Genomic DNA, 15,210 nt, shown 5'->3' on the forward strand with positions numbered 1-15,210 from the left:
ATTTATGAAGAACACTTAGAACTTGAAGATAGAACTTGAGAGAGATCAATTAGATGAAGAAAATTGAAGAATGAAAGTGTTTTTAGGTGTTTTTGGTCATTGGTGTATGGATTAGATATAAAGGATATGTAATTTTGTTTTCATGTAAATAAGTCATGAATGATTACTCATATTTTTGTAATTTTATGAGATATTTCATGCTAGTTGCCAAATGATGGTTCCCACATATGTTAGGTGACTCACATGGGCTGCTAAGAGCTGATCATTGGAGTGTATATACCAATAGTACATACATCTAAAAGCTGTGTATTGTACGAGTACGAATACGGGTGCATACGAGTAGAATTGTTGATGAAACTGAACGAGGATGTAATTGTAAGCATTTTTGTTAAGTAGAAGTATTTTGATAAGTGTATTGAAGTCTTTCAAAAGTGTATAAATACATATTAAAACACTACATGTATATACATTTTAACTGAGTCGTTAAGTCATCGTTAGTCGTTACATGTAAGTTTGTTTTGAAACCTTTAGGTTAACGATCTTGTTAAATGTTGTTAACCCAATGTTTATAATATCAAATGAGATTTTAAATTATTATATTATCATGATATTATCATGTATGAATATCTCTTAATATGATATATATATACATTAAATGTCTTTACAACGATAATCGTTACATATATGTCTCGTTTAAAAATCATTAAGTTAGTATTCTTGTTTTTACATATGTAGTTTATTGTTAATATACTTAATGATATGTTTACTTATCATAGTATCATGTTAACTATATATATATATATATCCATATATATGTCATCATATAATTTTTACAAGTTTTAACGTTCGTGAATCACCGGTCAACTTGGGTGGTCAATTGTCTATATGAAACATATTTCAATTAATCAAGTCTTAACAAGTTTGATTGCTTAACATGTTGGAAACATTTAATCATGTAAATATCAATCTCAATTAATATATATAAACATGGAAAAGTTCGGGTCACTACAGATGACACCTATTATTGCTTTCCTGCGGGATGGCACCTCACCTGCGGATTCCGTTGAAGCAAAGAAAGTCCGCGCTAAGGCACCACTATACGCCCTTGAGGATGAAGTCCTATATCGAAAAAATAATTTAGGACCGTACCTAAGGTGTATTGGTCCGAAAGAGGCAGAGGAGGTTATACGCGAGGTGCATGAAGGTGCATGCGCTCTTCATTCAGGGCACAGGTCTATTGTGTCAAAAATTATGCGGCTAGGTTATTATTGGCCCACTATGTACGCAGATACCGCGCGAATAGTGAAGCAATGCGAATCTTTCCAAATACATGCACCTATCAGCAGGGCACCTGCGCATCCTATGATACCAGTCTCCTCACCATGGCCATTCTGCAAATGGGCAATTGACATAGTCGGACCATTTCCAAAAGGCTGAGGTAATATTCTCATTTATTTTATACCGTATGCTATTTACGTCAGTATCTTACGCATACTCTGCACACGCAGGAAACATCAAATTCTTGATTGTTGCAATCGACTATTTCACTAAGTGGGTTGAAGCGCGACTGCTGGCAACAATTTCAGGAAAGAGGGTGCAAAATTTTGTATGGGAAGACATTGTTTGTCGATTCGGCATACCGAACGAAATCATTAGTGATAACGGTACACAGTTTGCGGGGGATCCTTTTCGTAGTTGGTGCGTGGAGCTTAATATTAAGCAAACTTTTACTTCCGTTGCGCATCCTCAGGCGAATGGCCAGTGTGAAGTCACCAACCGGGATATAGTAGCTGGAATCAAAGCTAGATTGGGTCATGGTCGCATTGGTTGGGTGGATGAACTACCAAAGGTTTTGTGGGCACATAGAACAACACCCAAAGCAAGCACTGGTGAGACTCCGTTCAGTTTGGTCTATGGATCAGAAGCTGTTGTGCCCGCAGAAATTGGGGTACCAACGTTCCGCATACAGAATTTTGACGAACAAAATAACTCAGAAGCTTTGCGGGAAAATCTTAATCTGCTTGAAGAATGCAGACTCTTTGCGGTGCTAAACGAAGCCAATAACAAGCAGAAAATTGCAAAGTACTACAATCAGCGTGTGCGTTCGCGCTCTTATAAGTGCGGGGACTTAGTTTGGCGTCAGAATGACGCAAGTCATGCGGAGGATACTGGGAAATTGGGCCCCCGTTGGGAAGGTCCGTACAGGGTAGCAAAAGCAAGCAACACCGGGGTATACCATCTCGAGACATTAGATGGAAAACCTGTGAAACGTACTTGGCACGCGACATTGTTGAAAAAATGTTATATTTAGCTGGATGGACCTGATCACTCCAATTTTTTTTTAGCACATTATTTTTTCTATGTATTTTTCTTCCGTTTGGATGAGTCGCGGTTGTAATCATTATTAATTTTAACAAATATTTACTCGCGCATACTTTTGTTGTTTATTGCTTTTTTTTTTTATATGCGTTTCCTGCATACTTAAGGGGTGTCCTCTAGCCCCCGTGCGGCAGGAGCCTGTTTGGTTACAAGGCTAGACATCAACGGCAGGCGAAGGGAATTGGTTTTCCCCTAGCCAATCGCCACGCAGACTAGATGGCTGCCAAGTCGACTTTAAACTACAAGCATTGGTTTGCTTGTGCGTAATTACTCTCGCATTGGTTTGCTTGAGGAACTCAAAGTATAAAAGCATTGGTTTGGTTTTAGTTGCGTTGCTTACCATACAGCTAAAGTGCACCTCTATCACATGACAAAGCAATAACGCAGTAGCTTTTGAGTCTAAATTTTTAAGAGGTAAAATTGCTAAAATATTGGTTTATTTTACGCAGTACCTGCGTATGCGCATGAGTTTTGGTTAACCATGTGCATAGGCATGCGGTCTACTATTTGTTTTGATTCGCGATATATAAACAATTAATACACAACGCATGCACAAAATAATATCATATATACAACATTAAGATATTACATATGACATCTGTTTCAAATTGCCTGCCTGAACATAGGACTTACGGCGCAAACGGTTACAAGCTAACACTAATAATCCTCCTTGAGGAACCCATCAACCGACATATTCGGGTCCTCAGCAAAAGCATTGATTAGGGGGATTGGAATGGCTGTGATAGCTTCTTCCGCCTCCATTAGCACCGCAGCCGTACCCTCCTTTAGCTTCTTTTGTACGATGTCAGGGTACGGCGGTGTCAGACCGCAAGCTTGGATCACCTCCAACACTGCCTTGTTTATTTCGTGGTCCTTCACCGCATCAACATAGGCGTTAAACTTGTCGGATACGGGCCCGGAATCTATCACCTTCTGCGCAATGGTGGGAAGGGCGGTGCGAAGCTTTGTTAAGTCCGCCTCTGCCAGTTCGTGGCAAGTCACCGCTTCATCCTTCTCCCTATTCACCCTTTCCAGCTCCACCCGCAGACGCTCAGTCTCCCCCTTAGCTTTGTCAACCGCACCAACCAGCTCGCGGTTTTTCTTCCTTTCCTCAATCAGGGCGGTTTTTGTTTCCGCCGCAGTCACCTCCACCGCTTTGCGTGCCTCCTCTGCGGCATCCCTGTGTTTTTTGACCTGGTCGACACCCGCTTGCAGCAGTCCCAGCTCTATTTCTTTTCGCACGGCCACTTGATACAGGTTAGTGGAATGGCGGGCTTGATCCGCAAACATGCCGAAAAAGACAAGGCCGTTTTGGATGAAGGCGTTGAGCGCCTGATTAAAGGGCAGTGCGGCTAGTTGGTTGCAGAACTCAGCCGGGAAGATTTGTTGGAGGAAGGCGGATTGCTCTGTGGCGTTTTCCGCCGATGACTGGGTGAGCTGCGCCAGGTTCGCCAATCGGAAGCTACCGTGTGGCGGGGTTGGTGTAGACTCGGAGTCCAGGTGTATCGTCTTGTCCTTTGACTCGGCGGTAGCTTCAAGGTCCGGATTGACATGCGGCGGAGGCTGATGCGTCTCCACATTATGCTCTGCAAATCCGTAACTAGTTAGCAAATGAGGTTAATCGTAAGATGTTGCGAACAAAAAGAGATGCTTACCGGTGATAGGAGGAGGGAGATTCGCGGATGTCGGATCGACGTGGACAAAGTTGTCATTGCGCATATCCTCCCTTTGTTTAGGAGTTCGCTTCTTCTTCTGCTTGGTTTGGGTGGCTTCGGCAGCCTTGCGTTTATTGCCCGAGGTGGCAGGTGCTTCCACCTCGTTCTCGCCTGTCTTCTCCTGCTCAAGCGGCTCGTTAACATTTTGCTTGCGGAAGGAGATGGCCGCAATCTCCTCTGCGGTAAGCACTTTCTTCATCTTCATCTCTGCAAGCATATGCGCAATATTAAAACATGTATGTATACGCTAGTAGTTAAATATTCATATGCATTTATACTATTCCTACCCTTGCAATTCGGCGCAATTATGGCTGGACGCATGTTCTCCCATGGCCAGTCCCAGCATAATGTTCCCATAAGACCGATGCACAAGCTGTGCGTTAGCGCACTCCGCTAACAGCTTCGTTTCCTCGTCATCCAGGACGGGGGTTTTGTTCTCGACCTTGGCCATGCTTTCGCACCAGATAAGCGTTTGCGGAAAGTCCGCCCCAACAACAGATTGGTCAATGAAAAAGAAAGTTTCTTTCCAGTGGCCCGCATTCGATTTTGGGGTTTTGGTGAAGTTTTGACGGGCGAAGAAGGTGAACCAGGATTTGTGATGGTTGGCTAAGCTGTATAAATGGCAGAACACCTTAACCAACGGCACCTTATTGAGTGCAACGCACCACATCTCAAACAGTACAATCTTCCCTATTGCGTAAGGGTGTAATTGCCCTAACCCTACGCCAAAATGATCTAAAACCCCCAAAAAGAAGTCTGACGGGGGCACCCTAAAATTGCCATGCTTAAACGCATGCTCATATATAGCTACCTTGTTCTCCGGTGGTGAATGAGCACGTTGATTAGACTGGGGAGGCACCGGATTATACTGTACCAGCGGTGGGTATTGCTTAACTAAAGACTCACTATGCTTCTGCTCTATAATGGACACTACGCTATCTACATAGGTCTCGTTAGCCCTAGTCATTTTCTATAAAGTGATCGGAGAATAACTAACCTTTAGAAGTTGGCCGAAAAATTTGAGTTTTGATCGGAATTGAAAATGGCAGCGTATCAGGGAAGCTTGGTGCAGAAAAGTAGAAATGTGTGTGAAACGGGTCTATTTATATTGCAGATTGGAAGTCATGAGGTGGAATGGTGTGATCGTGGCTGTACACGTGTAACGCAATCAACGGGTGTCATTTTATGAACGCGCGTGAATGTCAGTTGGGCATGGTTAATTATGAGCGCGTGGCTGACACGCGCCTTCCAACTGCCACTTTACGTCTTGTCAGCCGAATGGGTTTCTGCGACAGTGACAGGCATTTAATGCCCTCGAAACGCACGCGGAAAATTAAATGCTAGCCGTTTTCTTGTTTTTTCTTTTTCGCTTAATAGTTTGACATCATATGGCTTGCACCATATAACATCAAACTGGGGGGACATAATGATACCGCAACCCGCATGCGCATTCAATCCGTATGCGGGCCCTTGATAGCATGCGAATGCGTATACCTTGTATGCAGTATGCGTCATGCGGTTATGTATCGAATGCCTTTGTTCCCGGTGCGGCAGTTACTTGGTCATCAAGTCAATATCTTTTCCATAATTATATCCGAGATTCGGGGGAGTTAGTTATGGACGAGATTATCGTTATCTTCGATGATTCTAGAATTAGGGTTTGCCTATATATACAAACCCTTATTGTCGTTCTAAACACACAATCACATTACGTAACCATCATCTAATACACGTCTTACGTAACCAGCATCGTCTAGCATCTTCTCAAGGTCAACAGGTTAGTTTCTCGTCCGCTGGCACCTACGACCTTACTTGGGGCCTTCCGATCGACGGTCGTTATCGAAGGTGGACTTAATCACTTGGCCACCCCGCCGACATCATCATGTCGGCCAGGGTTATTCACGGTAGCCGGACCGGAGAGCCTCGTTCTAAGATCCTTAAACCCCTCCCGTAATGCGTTGAACAGGCATATTGACCTTATGGAAAATATATGCATGATCATTAATCTATTTTTGTATTGAGTGGTTTTGATAGGAATGCTATAAACTAAAATGGTAACACATATTATAACTGTATTAATAACAAAGGGCGATTATATAAATGCCTTTTGTTGTTACTTAAACTTTGATTCTAACTAACTATTCATTAGCCTCCGTGTTTTGTATTATCATTCTAAATGGGTGTTTATATAACTACATTTTGGGTGTAGTTTGATGATGAAGCTGTTGCAAATTAATCAAGATTGTTGGTCATGAATTAGTTTGTTTTTTAAGTCTGATACAGATAAATGAAGCTATGTGCGGGTAAGTTTTTTGCATAGTTTGTTTACTCAGTTATTCCGTATTATTTTTCATAATAACCTATTTCTTCTTTTTACACATTTCTCTTGATTTCTATTTTACTAAATGGCACCGCACTAACAATTTATATGTTGTTAAGTTGATTAGGTGTGTGCGTCCAATCATCTTCATCCTGCAGCTCAATTTATAGTTCATTTTATTTTTAATTTTTTACTAATTACGAGTAATTGGTTTTGAAATTGTGATTGATAGGGGCATTTGTACTGTTTTTTTCTAAATTCTAAGAGAAGAAAAGATGAACAAATTAAGATATGCATATCTTAGTTTTTCATATAAGTTTTGTTGCAGTTTTGTTGTAGGCAAAGTTGTGGTTTTTGAAGTTTAGACAAATTCTACCGTCTCAAAAGGAAGTAGACAGGAATGATGCACCTTTTCATCAGTATTTTTGTTTGATCGAATGGACATGGCTGTTTGAACATAGAATCAGTTAATTATCATTTTTATTATAATAAGTCATTTGGTAAGTTTGCATAGGATGCATATGTTTTCACCCATTATTCATCCCATTATAGTTACTAGATCACCCACTTTACTAACTCTATGCAATATGATCATGAATGGGCAATATTACTATCACCTTAATATTAATATTTATGTATTAAGATAACAATCTATCACAATGTTATTTAATCAAACCCGTGAATTCAGGGGTCATTTAACTAGTTTTTTTTATATATTACTACGTATTAATTAGTGTCATGCAATGTTAGATTTATTTTTATTTTTATCTTCATATATAGTATCTTTTGACTTGCAAAAACATTTTTATGCAGAAAAAAGTTGGTTGTGAATCTAATTATAATGATATAGTAAAACTCAACTTTTTTGAGCAACAAGTATGTCATCGAGGTTCAGTTCAGCTCTCAGTTACGTCACCTTAAAAAGATCCTAAAATTTCCAGAATTTATATCGGCAAACTAATATCCTATATTCCTAGGGTAGATGATCACTTGGAAGAAATACTAAAATTTCCAGAATTTATGCAAAACGCATCAACAAAACCTTAAAAAGATCCAATACCCAAACTAGGAAGTATCACACGACAAGATTAAACGAGGTGCGAGTTTAGAGTGACCTACATAAACAAAAAAAACAAAAAATAAGCTAGAGGAAATAGTCTCCTGATGCACAAACTTTGCATTCCGAATTCAAACACAAAATAGTTGGTAACATATTGCTTATATTTATCACATGAAAAAGAAGTTCTCGCTTATTTTTCTAATTTTTTCATACTTTATTTAGATGTGGGCACTCCTGAGATCAGGGACACATTAAGATGTTGACCCTTTTACTTTTCTTTGATGATTCCTCTCGATGAAATTATCAAGTTCCTGCGTCCTGTCATTTATTTCGAACACAACAAGAGATACTATTAGTTTAAAGGTAATAACTAAAATTAATAAATGGATAAACAAGATCGGCAAATACGTTTGTTTATGTTACGATTTAAATTGTTCAGTGCTGTAACATTACCTGTAACGGATGATCGATTTCCTCTAGTTTGAGTTTGAGAGGTCTCGTCGTCCTCCGGATCGAGTCCGGATAAAAGACTGACTCCTAATATCATCATTTCCTGTAATTGCAATAAACATGTTAAAGTTAAGAAAATAAAATAAACACAATAGTTAAAAGTCTAAATAAAGTAAAAAGTCAAACCAGAATTACCTCCCGGGTGATCGGCTCGGGCAAGCACATTCGACGTAAAAAGGCGGGATATATCATGAACCTTCTAAAAAGTGGGTCTGAGTCATACAAATTTTGTATTATAGAAGCAGGAGAACCAGCACCACTACTTGTCCCAGCACCAGAGGTTCTACGGTTAGCCACATGATTTAGGGGTAGGTCGTCCAGAACAATCAGGGAAACACCGTGTTCTGCATCTGCATTCAAGCCTGATAAAAAAAAAAAACACATTTGCGCAATTAATTAAACTATCAAGTTTATTAAAATACCAAATGATAAATATGATGTTGCTAAGTACATATGGGGTCTATGATCCCACTAATTTGAAATTTTTTTACCATTTATTATACAAATTTCATATGATATCACTAAATTTAAGTATAGGACTCAATAAATTTTTAGGATTTATAACAATTATTAAAGTACATTTCAAATATAATTAGTATTGATTTTTTTTTTTTTTGAAATCTCATTGAGATTTCATCCTAGATTCGTCACTGGTCAAGTATATTACGGCGTTACTTATCATAAAATGTTAGGGATCTATATGAGTAATAATGAGTTTATTAAATAACACTTGTATTTTAGAAACTTATTTAAGAAAATGAGGTAGTCTCATAAATAATTATCAATTAGTGTTTTTTTTTCTTTCTAATTAATTAAAATAGTAATAGTAAAAGGATTTTGCTAACGACAGTCTTTAGTGTTTTCGTTAACATGCAAAAGATGATTGTACAAATTAATAACTGCCACCATGAAGTTTACATTTAACTGTCAAGTACAATCGTTTAATGCATGTTAACGACAACTCTAAGGACTGTCTTTAGCAAAAAATTCATAGTAAAAATATGTCAAGGACCTGTAAAAACCATCACGCAACAACCATTAGTCTTCATTCTTTTTTTTTTTTTTTACAAATCATATTTGAATATTAGTATTCATATAAAATTTACAAAATATTATTTACACAGTAAAGCATTCAAGTTCACTAAGTCCTATTTATTGAGTTCATGAAACCACAATCTATGATAATCTTTGTGGCATTTGATGAAGTTAGGATATGGTTTTGTGAACCCTAATAATACTCTAATTACAAAATCTCGCGATCCAGGACCAATCTTTTAGCACTTGACGAACACACAAAGTTTTTACTGGTCAATATATTTTTATGTTACTTCCCATTGAAAAATATACTTTTTTTTTTGTGTGTGTTAATCAACATATTTAATGTAATTAGGCTATTTAATTTTATTTTTCTAATTTATCAGTTCGCCATTTTCTCGTATGTGCATAAAATTGTTGTATATCTGAAGTAAACTATGTATAATTTGAGAAGTATCATGTCGATGTACATGGAATGAGAAAAAAATGGTTCATTTTGAAAGTGGTAAACTGCTCAAAACATATGGATATGAATATTAAGATTTTTAGTTGTAAAGAAAGATTGAAGACGGATGTGTGTTGCGTGAGGGTTTTTAAAGGTCCACGGCATATTTTTACTATTTTAATTGAAAATTAAAATGATAAAACAGTAAATGACAAATATTTTTGAGACTACCTTATTTTGTTAAATAAGTTTTTAAAATACAAGTTTTAGTTGAAAAAAAACTCGAGTAATAATAATAGATCAACTGACCATATCTTTGTAACGTATGACCGTTTTCCATAATTAATCCTTGTTGATTTATCAGAAACTGTCGTCGTGCCGGTATATGAAATTTCTCTTCAAGAACGGATTTAAATTTCTCCACAGAAGCTTCAAGGCTAATATCAACAGCGAACCTTGCATTTGAAGACTCCACATTAACAGTCACCTTGAAAAAATTCAATTCTCGAAGTTGTGCAAGTTGGTTATTATACAATATCTCCGGAGGCACTGTTATTCATTTTAAGACCATCAATCGGTATTTTTAAGTTTATAATAATTCACAAATAGACGGCACTATCTCTAATTATGGATAATAATAATAATAAGTAGGTGGGTGGGGCCCACTTCATTGGGCCAAACTTAAAGAAAACAAAAAGGGAAAAAATTGACTTTGGGGAAAAAAAAATTAGAAAAAACGAAATAAAACCTACGGGAATAGTAACCATAGTGGGTGAGGCCAGCTGTGTATTTTAGTATATAGGTATAATATAATATAATACAACTGTAAAAAAAAAAATATGAAAATAAATAAAGTTACCTGTTGTTGCGTCAGTTTCACGTTTACCCAAATCCCTGCATACACAAACAGCTAATTCATATCAGCATTATGTGACCAATCACGTATTCATGATCCAACCGGAAAAAGGAATAACGAATAAGGTGATTTACCAATCAAATGCCGAGAAAGTAGATAAGTGTATTGTCATATATTGCTGTAATATCAATGAACAAGTTATACGGAGTGGGGAAGGGGAATGATTCCAACACACCCTTTTTTGATCTCCACACACCTATTTTAAGCTTTTACTCTTCTAATAATACCCCATTTCTTTAAATTGATGTGTGAGGATCAAAAAAGTTGTGTTAGAATCATCTCCTATACGGAGTAGTTAAGAAAATAATAAGTGAATTTAAATAATAAAAAGTCAGAGTAAGAGGTCAAATCAGGATTTTACCCCGATGGTCATGGGCGAAGGAAGCAGACTAAGAAATTGGGGATTTTTCATCATATCACTAAATTCCCAATCAGAAAGATACATGTTATTTATGATAGGAGCTTCGGGTCCGAGCTAAAAAAACACAAAACACAAGTGAGTCCCACATCATAATAGACGAATAAATTATTTTTTTTTTTGAATGTACATGATTAAAAGAAATACCATGCTCAGAGCGTGTTCAAGAGGTACAACAACATTTACTAATGGTGGCATTCTACCGGGTCCATCCAAGAAATCGCGAGCTAGGTGAACAGTGTGTTTTGCCTCCACACCTGTAGCCACATAAACCGACATTTGAGCAATTAAAATATATTATCAAGTTTATAAATATAAATACCATATGATAGATGTGATTTTACTTACATGTTCTCTCGTTGCTTATTGTAAAAAAAAAAACTAGGTAAATAAATCTTTCAAGTTTATTAAATACCTTAATGAAAGATATCATGCCACACATCAATCAATCTGAAGAATGTATAAAACTCTACGTTTGGACACATAACATCATTAAATGTCTCATGTGGCCGCTACTAATTAGATCACTCCCAACCATAGCACGTTTTTTTAAGAAAGACTAAACTCCACATCACTAGCTACCGCGTCATCACTTTTTCAAAAAGACTAAAAAAAAGTAATCACTCGCAACTATTACATACTGTACTTCTTAAAAAGACTGGAACATATATTTTATAATACCAATTATTAAATATATAACATAATATTGTTATATAATTCAGGTATTCACACGGCACACATGAAACCCTCCATAAAAATTTATCTATTTATCTATTTTTTAGGCCCACACATGAATCTTTATAGTTATTCTTTATAGTTATTCTTATGAAGACGTCAATTTTTTACAGCCGAATTAGAAAGAACCAAAGACTGTTGACTAGAGAAACTTAAAGCCATTTGATACAAACCAACTGCTCATATCAACAAGACATATTAATTTTAGAAGAAGCTACAAGTTTGAATATATTATTTTAACTGAAATTGACATAAAAATCTGTTGACCTAATTAAGTAAACATGTTATCTACAGGTTTACTATTGGGTTCAAAAACTGATGAACCCGGTTAGAAAATCAGTCACGTCCGGGTCATGCATGGGTCATACCTGAGTTCCTTAGGCTCTGGCCGTTCTCGAGAACACGACCTCTGTATATTAAGCTTTGCTCAGCAACAGGTATGCAACACTTGATTGCGATGATGCGTTTTAAATCCTGAACCTTTAAATCTATTAGAATCTGAACAGCAAACTTATAACGTTTTGATGGGCACCGTATATATAGAGTGACAGGGTCGTCATTACTTCCAAAGTACATCGGCAGGTACTCCTGTGGATATATATAAGTATTGTAACCATAGATATATAACTTAGAAAGAAAATAACATATCCATGTATAATTTAACCACCACAAAACTACAAATATTGCAAACAACAAAAGTAGGATGAACAAATTACGTATTAAACAAAACATTAAACTGAACAGGCAGTCAAACATGATATAAACACACAATTTGTCATTTAAAGAATAGATGAAATAATAAAAATAGATATACAACTTACGGCCATTAGGGTTTATAGGAGGTGCAAGAGACGACAGGAGATAATAGGAAGAATTGAAAAAGAAGAAGAAGCAGAAGAAAACATACGGCGGTGTTTTTTCTTTCGGGTTTTATTAAGTTAGGATAACAGGAACGGGACAAAATTATGCGGATAGTCCCTGTATTTATCATCTTGGAAAATATTACAAACCCTAATAAGTAAATAGGAGTAGATAATAAACAAAACCCGAGTAGGATACAATTATGATTATGATTTATGATAAAATATAGAAAAAATTATGTAGATAGTACCTGTGGTATGTTAAGTTTACCATTACAATACTTAAAGTTTTTTTTTTTTTTATTGCATATGGTACCTATGTTATGATTAACTTTCACGAGTGGTACCCTTGGCTATCTGTCGTCAAGATTTAACAGCTAACCCCTCACATGTGCCACACATGTGAGGGTATATTCGTTTGTTCAGTATTTTAATCTATATAAAAGTAAAATACGCTCAACAGCTAACTCTTTAGCCATCACACCCTCTCTACTCTGAACCGTAAAACCCCGTTTAATTATTAGGTTAACTACCATCAAATCCTCTCTACTCCGGAGATTACTTCCCCGTCGCTCATCACCGGCAGCTGTCAATCGTCCAACCAAATGACCGGAGCTTCATCTAGGTCCTTTTTCTATTAACTAATTCAATCTCCGTCCTTCATCACTGCCCATCCAGTTTCTTCCGGTTAGCTGGTCGCCAACCACTCACCATCCTAACCGCCGCGAACAACCACCACCATCTCCATCACAGTCACCGAAAATCTTATTCTGATCAAATTCACACAAAATTATTGCTGCAGACCTACTAATTATTCATTCGAAGATAATAATCATGTTCCCGCTAACGAGCGCTATATAATGCTGGTTACTTTAACAAAAAAATTAATGTTGAAGGTGATTCTATGGTGAATGAGAATTTATCAATGGTATTTGAGGATGCTGCTAATTCGTGCTTGGCATTTGCTCGTAATAGACCTGATATCTTAAGGTTTGCAATACAAAATGATTTATACATTAATGTACATATTATATAATATATATACACGCACACATATAGGGAAGGGTGTTAAAATGGTCAAAAATGTAGAAAACACATAATCTCTATAACGAATCCTCTGTGTACAAATGAAGGGTTCTACTGCACAATTTCTTTATGATGCACGATTTATAATTATGCATAAAAATGACACTTTTTACTTCCGGAATCATTACTACATACTGCACAACAGTAAAAACTTTCACTATATATATATATGAAAATTAGATGAATATTTTAATTTTAATTTCAGATTAATGAATTATGTTTCAGGTGGCTTCCAAGGAGGGATATTGAGGTGCTTATTGGTAATGGCTATCCATCTCTGTTTGAAAGTGCTGAGGAAATTGAAATAAGAATGAGGTCTTTTGTACAGGTTGGCTTCATTTAGTGTTTTTTAAGCTTCATTGAATAGACTTGAGTGTGGATTACAATTACATGTGATTTGGACATTTCGTTTGTTGTTATAAATTGAAGGTAGAGGGATCAAATGAAGCAACGTTGGTGGATTTGATGAAGTATATATTGAGTTATGTTAGCAATTTTATTGATAGTCCTGAAAGAAACGTTAAGGAGGCTACTGAATCATGTGTTAGAAGGTGGATGGACAGGTAAGAGCCTGGAGGGGTCAGTTGTGACAGAACCGGACCCACTGGACATGTCAGAAGAGGCCAAGGTTTAGAACTCAAAGGCCAAGGTTTATGCAGGTGAACGTTAGGGTTTTTACAGGTTTGTGCAGATGAAGAAGAAAAAAAAGTGAACCATGGTTTGATATAATCATGCTGCTGGACGTTAGGGATTTTTTATTGGTATAAAATATTGTAAACGGACAAAAGTGACCTCACATGCATGGCACATGTGAAAGCTTAACGGTTAAATATTGATGGCTGTTTATTTGGGTACTAACCACGCTAGTGCCACAAAACTGAGGTACCAACGAAGTAAAAAATAAAGTTTAGGTGCTGTGGTGAAAAACTGAACAAACCAAGGTATTATCGATGTAATTTTTTTTATAAAATATAATTAAAAAATAGTTTAATTTGTCCACGATTTACGCTAGGTCACCTAATAAAAAAATTTCATTTTTAGTGGGTATCCTATATGTATTAGGCCACTCCCTATCTTTTAACGGAACTTCTCTCTTTCACATCAGCGTCATGTCAGCACAAAAACTTTAATATACCGTTCACTAATCTCTCTCTATCTTACACTCCAACCTCACACTTCATTTAAATTATTATTTAAATGCACTAAATAAATAAAAATAACACTTTAACTAAATTATAAATAAAAATAAAACATCACATTAACTATAAACGATTACCATAAATAAATAAAAAATAGGTACATAAAAAAACAAAAAATAGACTAATCTAAAAAAAAAACAAATGAACCCTAAAAAAGACATTATGATTACATAACTAAAAAGAAATACGATTACAAGTACGAAAATTAATCGGTGTTGTAAACCTCATCACTGGTGTTAGGAAAGTCGTCAAATATACCTTTACATTACAACTTAATCGGAGAAGCACGTACACTGCACACTATCGAAAACAATCTCACTATTTTTCTTATTTTTATTTTTATTTTATTTTTATTTATTTATTATATATATCATTAGAGAATACACTTTTACTGTTCATAACATTATTAAATTGTTAAAGGGTATTTTTGACTTTTCACCGGTGGCTAGACCCTTCTTCTTCAAGGGTATTGTCGACGATAACAGTCATCTTCAATGCCGCAAACAAATTTTTTTTTGACTATATTCTTTTT

At 36.4% G+C, this 15,210-nt stretch overlaps 1 long non-coding RNA gene across 1 annotated transcript; it reads right to left on the bottom strand.

The window, feature by feature from the left end:
* Positions 1-7,711: 7,711 nt before the first annotated feature.
* LOC139861900 (uncharacterized) lies at positions 7,712-8,338 on the bottom strand. Its single transcript, XR_011763988.1, has 3 exons — positions 8,120-8,338; positions 7,928-8,027; positions 7,712-7,792 (listed from the first exon to the last, which is right to left on the bottom strand). It is a non-coding gene; the product is annotated as an uncharacterized lncRNA (long non-coding RNA).
* Positions 8,339-15,210: the final 6,872 nt, after the last annotated feature.

The sequence above is a fragment of the Rutidosis leptorrhynchoides genome, chromosome 8 (assembly GCF_046630445.1).
Source record: "Rutidosis leptorrhynchoides isolate AG116_Rl617_1_P2 chromosome 8, CSIRO_AGI_Rlap_v1, whole genome shotgun sequence".
In the NCBI taxonomy this organism is placed as follows: Eukaryota; Viridiplantae; Streptophyta; class Magnoliopsida; order Asterales; family Asteraceae; genus Rutidosis; species Rutidosis leptorrhynchoides.